This window comes from Lontra canadensis, unplaced genomic scaffold (genome assembly GCF_010015895.1).
Source record: "Lontra canadensis isolate GAN:19392208 unplaced genomic scaffold, GSC_riverotter_1.0 scaffold1, whole genome shotgun sequence".
In the NCBI taxonomy this organism is placed as follows: domain Eukaryota; kingdom Metazoa; phylum Chordata; class Mammalia; order Carnivora; family Mustelidae; genus Lontra; species Lontra canadensis.
In genome coordinates, this window is record NW_022630995.1 from 103,867,878 (window position 1) to 103,873,877 (window position 6,000).

The window sequence follows — 6,000 nt, forward strand, 5'->3', positions numbered from 1 at the left end:
GTGTTTGTGTTGTGAAGGGAGAGACTATGTTGGCTTGTAGGAAGAAACTGAATGTAATTTTAAGCAATTTACTTTTAAAAATAAACACGATTATTTAGCAGAGGATATTTTAAATAAATGAAAAATAACAGATGGACTGCAGAATGTCAAGGACTGATTAACTAGAAAACACATCCCTTATGGACAACTGAGAGTGATCAGAAAAGACTTCTGTGTTCAGTCTACATTTTTGCTGTATGGCATACCTTGAAAACAACTTCCACACACCATGGTTATTTTTGTACCTCTTTTAGGTAATAGGGTCTATTTGCTCCTTTAGCTGCTCTAGAAAGCTGGTCTGCAATTGAGCATCCTAACCCCAATTCACACTCCCACGTCACTTCAGGAGAGATGATTGACAGTGAGGCAAGTGATGGATAAAAGCCAACAATGATCTCAGGAATCACATTTTCCTACATACCGTGAGGTGGTGTCACACAGCAGTAACGCAGATTAGATCAACATTTAACGTGTCTGTCAATGTCGATTTCACTTTATGACCGACAACTTAAAAAAACTTAAAAAAATTCTTGTTTGACCAAATAGTAAACGCCTTTGAAGCTGTGCATTGTGTCCTGCGTTATTCATTTTAATATGTATCCTTTTGAGTGACTTCCATGTATCTGGCATTATGAGGAGAGAGAGAAATAGGAAGTTGGTGATATGTTTATTGCAAAGATGTTTAGCAAATAAATACTGTAAAGATTAATCAGTAAACGTAGAATCAATTTTTATCCTTTAATCTGTTTACATCCAGTCTTAAGAAATAATCTTTACCTTTTAAAAGCACAGATTGTTTGTCTGGGTTAAGAAGCTATGTACAACATGATATTAAAACAAGACAGTTTAACGAACTCTAATTTGGTGTAGATCATTGTGCATGTGGGCAATCCAGGTGCTTTATATGATTCTCTCCACCTGTTGATCTTTTGACCATTTTCTTCAACTATGAGGGAGAACAAAAGGCAATAGGGCATAAAGGCCCCAAAACAAAATTGCTACTTACTGGAGGTTATGGTTGCAGGTAGAAGGTAAGATATGGAAAACCATGATTGCATTTAAATTACCCTAGATAACAATTCAAAAAACCAGTTAGTGTGTCTTATATCGAGGCATTCATGATACCAGTTGAAGATTCTGTAATTTGCAAACTTTAAAGATGCTACTATCACACACCGACAATGATTTCAATGCATAATTTTGGGGGTTATGTCCTTCTATTTTTGTATTATCGAACTTTAAAAAAAATGCCTACTACTAGCTGGCATTTTTTTGAGCACTGAATCAGACCCTGTCTTTGCCCATCCAGACTACCCCAGACTCGGGGGCTTATAAATAACAGAAATTTATTTCTCACAGTTCTGGAGGCCAGAAGTCCAAGATCAAGGCAGTGGCAGATCTGGTGTCTGGTTCATAGATAGCATCCTTCTTGCTGCGGTATCCTGCAGGGGAAGGATAAGGGAGCTCTCTGGAGCCTCTTTGAAGAGCACTAATCCCATTCATGTGGGCTCCACCTTAAGGACTTCCACATCTCTCAGAGTCCCCTCTCCTAATACCATCATCTTTGAGAGGTCAGGATTTCAACACATATTTGGTGGATGTAGCTGACCCCTATTAGCTATGCTGATGTGGAGAAACCACCCACCAAAGAACTGTGGCTCACAGCTGGTTATTCTCGGGCTCCCAGGTCTGCAGACGAGGTTCCCCTGATGCACCCTGGGCTCTGCTGGGTGGCCCACTTCCAGCTGGGGGTCATCTAGGTCAGACTAGTGTGGTAGAAGGTGCTGCAGTCACGTGGCAGAGGGCACAGGCATGCAGTTCTAGTAGCAGAGAAAAATCAAGTTCTAATGGCTTCATTTTACCTTAAGTAGTCTCCAGACACTACTATTTTTCCTAGCAGAAAATAGCTCATATTCACCCACAGCTTCCAGAATTAACTTCCTAGTTTTAAGTCTAATATTTTTCCTCGTTCCTTTTAGAAGAATATTATTTCCTTTCCTTTACCTGTATGTCAGTATGCGTAAATGTGTGGATGCAACACGGCTTTATCCTACTTCAGGATAATTTCATCTTCAGTTGGTGAGTCCAACCCTGCCACGTTCATTTCTATGGCAATTACCTAAAATGACCAACGTGGGAGTCCAGGCATCTGACGGTCCCCGACTGGCATTTTGTAATGATCTTGAGATGCTGAGGAAACCCTGCCATGTCTACAAGGCCTTTCATTCAGCAGAGCTCAAATTTTTAAAAATGAATTAATTGAGAAGAACCAAAATAGGACTAGGAACTTACTAGATACTTAGGGTAGGTGTCTTCCCAGAGCTAATGATGGATTGCCTGTGCCAGGGGATGGACTGCCAGTCTGCTTCTAGGCTCTGATTGCCATTGACTATCTTGGCAGCTCACTGTGGTTTTTTGTCAGTGGGCTACCATGATTTCCAGACTCTCTCTCCGTTTCTTTAAGGTCCAGCAGAGGACAAGAGGTTCTTAACCCTGCAATAAATAAATTCCCTCACCCAGATGTTGTTACAGCTGCGTTCTCACTGACACTTTGCCTTCCCCCAGCTGTGGCTTGCAATAGCTGAGCGAACTTGCATTTATTTCCCTTAGCGTGCTTTCTGTGCTAACTGTGCACACGGCACTCCCTGGTGGCCATTGAACTTCCTGTATTGGAGGCTCCCAACTTCCGTATGTCTCATAAGCAGGGGCTTTACTAGGAAGACTTCAGGTAGGCCAAGGCAGCAGGAGGAACTAAAAACTGAAGACCTGTTTCATTAATTCTGAGATGGGCGTTTCCCCCGTCTTTTAACATTTCCAAAGGACTTGCTGCTATATACTTATATAAGTATATATATTATACTGGCCACCAGGTGGCGTTGTTGAGATAGTTAGAGGTGAGTGAAAATGAAAGTCGTCTACTGGGATCTGGTAAGGCCAAGGAAATGCCAGTATCACTGTGTTTATGCTTTGATGGTATATAACAGGCACCTAAACATGTCAGCTTTACCTTCTCTCCTATGAAATAATGTGGAAGAAGCCGTGTGGGGCTGGCATGGCAGTGCCTGGTCACTGGGGTTTCAATCTGTCATCTGTGGCTTCTGACTTGAAGATGACTTCATGTTCTAAGACATTTCCTAGAGAAATCGAGTCTTAAAGTCTAATTCCACATAGCAAAAGGGAGGGACGGGTAGAAAACAAAAAATCCACACCTAGCTCTTCATCCCCCATAAAGGAACTTTCTCAGAAAGAACATACAACAATTTCTACTTACATTCACTGGTCAGAAGGAGTCATATGGCCACACCAACTTCCAGGAGAAGCTGGGAAATGTTGCTTCTAGCTGGATATACTACCACCAATAAAATCAGTGCTCTGTTACTAAGAAGAAGCAAAGGATGGATATTGGGTAGACTAGTAGCCTTCTCAGGTGCAGACAGGTTTGTTGTCTGGTTCACTTGGGGAACTTACTATTCTAGATGGTTCTGACACAGCCAGCTCAGGGAACTGCTTCTTTTAATGATTTCTTTCAGATTAATTCCTTGTCACCTTGACCATTTAATTATACTGGCCCACCTGATCAGTGTTACCTCCAAACAGAATTGTTCATACACATTGGAACTTTCCTTTGTAGTTTCTCTGTCTCGGTCTGTTGTGAGTACTACTTACTTACCTTGAAGAAATCCCATGTTTTTTTTATAGGATGGTCTAAATTCTAAGGAAACTGAAATAAAACTTCTCCTATGGACTTTGATCTTTCTGTGTAAAACTCTTCTGCTCACCAGGCATATGTCAAGAATTATGAAACTAAGTACTATTAGCAGATCTTGGCAAAAATAACATTTAAAAATCATTTATCCCTCCACCCTCCTCTAACTGGATCATCACAGCTATTTAGCATAAGCAAAGTTGGGACAAAAATGTTATTTGTTACTAGGTTTTGTAGGTACTTAGATGGGCCATTGGAGACATCAAATCTTAAGGTCATTTAGCTTGCATATGCACAGCAAGAATACTAAAGAACAGTGCTAATGGTAGGGACTGCATGTGTTAAACTTTACGTGATGGCTTAATTCCTACTGTAGTGATTATGTGTGTTATCCCCACAACTGTATGGACCAATCTGTGGTAAAGCCCCAGTAAGTGGATAATTTATGACCACGTTTGTGGTCATCAAAGGAATGTCTGATCAGGGGTATGGGAAAGAAAAATAAAGATGTAAAAATATGAATTACACGCAAAGTCTCTTAGGAAGAATTCAAGTCAAAAAAGTTTCCTTCCCTTAAGAAGCTGAAGAAGTATATAAAACCCATCTATTTCTATATTTGGGGGTAGGATCCACCAGTGGGCCCTGCAGAATCCTTGGTAGGAGCTCGCACAGTCAGGATGGACAGGGCGAACTGGTGTCTGATTTCTCCCAGGAAGCAGAGAGGCTGAGAGTTTGCTGGCAAGTGGCTTTGGAGGTCAAGTGGGAGAGATGCTGCTGCTTTCAGCTAGACCTTCAGTCCTAGAGTTTTTTGGATAAAGGATACATGAATATTCCCTTGGCCTGGTGTGAGCCATGCAGTGGGTAAGAGATCTACCTGGTCTGGAACAATTTTAAGTCATGCGTAAGAGGGATACCATCCTGAGGACAGAGAAGGTGAGTATTGGGTAGACTCCCAGGAAACCAAGGACTTAGTCAGGTGGGACAAGCTGAGAACTAGAATACATCGTTGGGGAGGAGCCCCTTTGAAAAATCCTAAAAGTGCGAGTAAAAGGAGGAGTTAGCCTTTAAGTACCTATAAGTCCAGATCACATGAAGACACACTTTGTATCCTTCAACTGAGAACTTTCTATGTGTCTTTTTCTCTCTGCCATTCAAGCACTTACTCTGAAGGGGCCAGAAGCCATAGTTAACAAACACAGGGAGTAAGATAAAAGACAAGGATTTCTTCCCAAGTGTCTTGTCTTTGAATAAAGATGGAATTACTGATTAGTATACTGGATTGCATACTTTCCATAATTGACCTGAAACCATATGATTGTAGGACTTGATGTCCCTCCAAGTCCTGTGTCAGAATAGTCATTTTGCTAGCCCCAATTTCACCCAGGGGTAGAAGGACTGCCCAGGCCCAGGGCCCAGGCAGGTGGGGAATAAAATCAAAGGTGTTTTTGGTTCATCCTGTGATAACATACACACTCTAAAAATTAGTCCTCACAGCAACCCTGGGAAAGGGTTCTATTTGTAACTGCAGGCCAGGCTGGAGCTGAAAGCTGGCAGAGGGTTGTGTTGTATGGTTGGGTGTACTGTTGTTGGGGTATGGATGCACGGTCACAGTAGAGCATGACTGAAGTCTTCCCCCCCTCTAGCTCCCCCACTGCTGACCTCATGTAGCAGCTGTCAACAGCAGGTTGTGGGGTCCCTAACTCCCACCTGTGTATTTGCAGTGAAACCCTTTGTAAATAAATGAACTGCCCCCCCTTACTTAGGTTCAGTGGGCTATTTGTTTCTTGTTGTGGTTAGGAATGATCAGCAGTAAATGTCTTAGCTTGGAAGAGGCTGTGGCTCTGTGAATTAGGGAGAGAGAGTAAGACACTGAAGTGGGTAAAATCGGAGTAGAGTTACTGTAATTTGAAAGCAAACTGAAAATTCGTAGGGGGCTAAAGAAGATTAGAAGACATGCATTAAGTGTTTTTAGGTTAACAGGGCAGGATTGGCTTCGATTAATTTGTTGGACTATTCAAACAGAGAATATCTAGGATGTTTTGAGAGATTAGCAATGGAGTGGACTTATCACACTTCTGGCAGATAAATATCTTTTGAATAGATGAAAAATCCCACCGCCTATGTGGCAATGCTTCTTAAATGGAAGCATCACTTCTTTTAAAATAAAGACTGATTTCTGGGTCAGGAAGAGTGAGTACGTTTCTGTAAATACCAAATAAGCAGTTTGTGCCTTATGAGAATCTTTCCCATGTAGA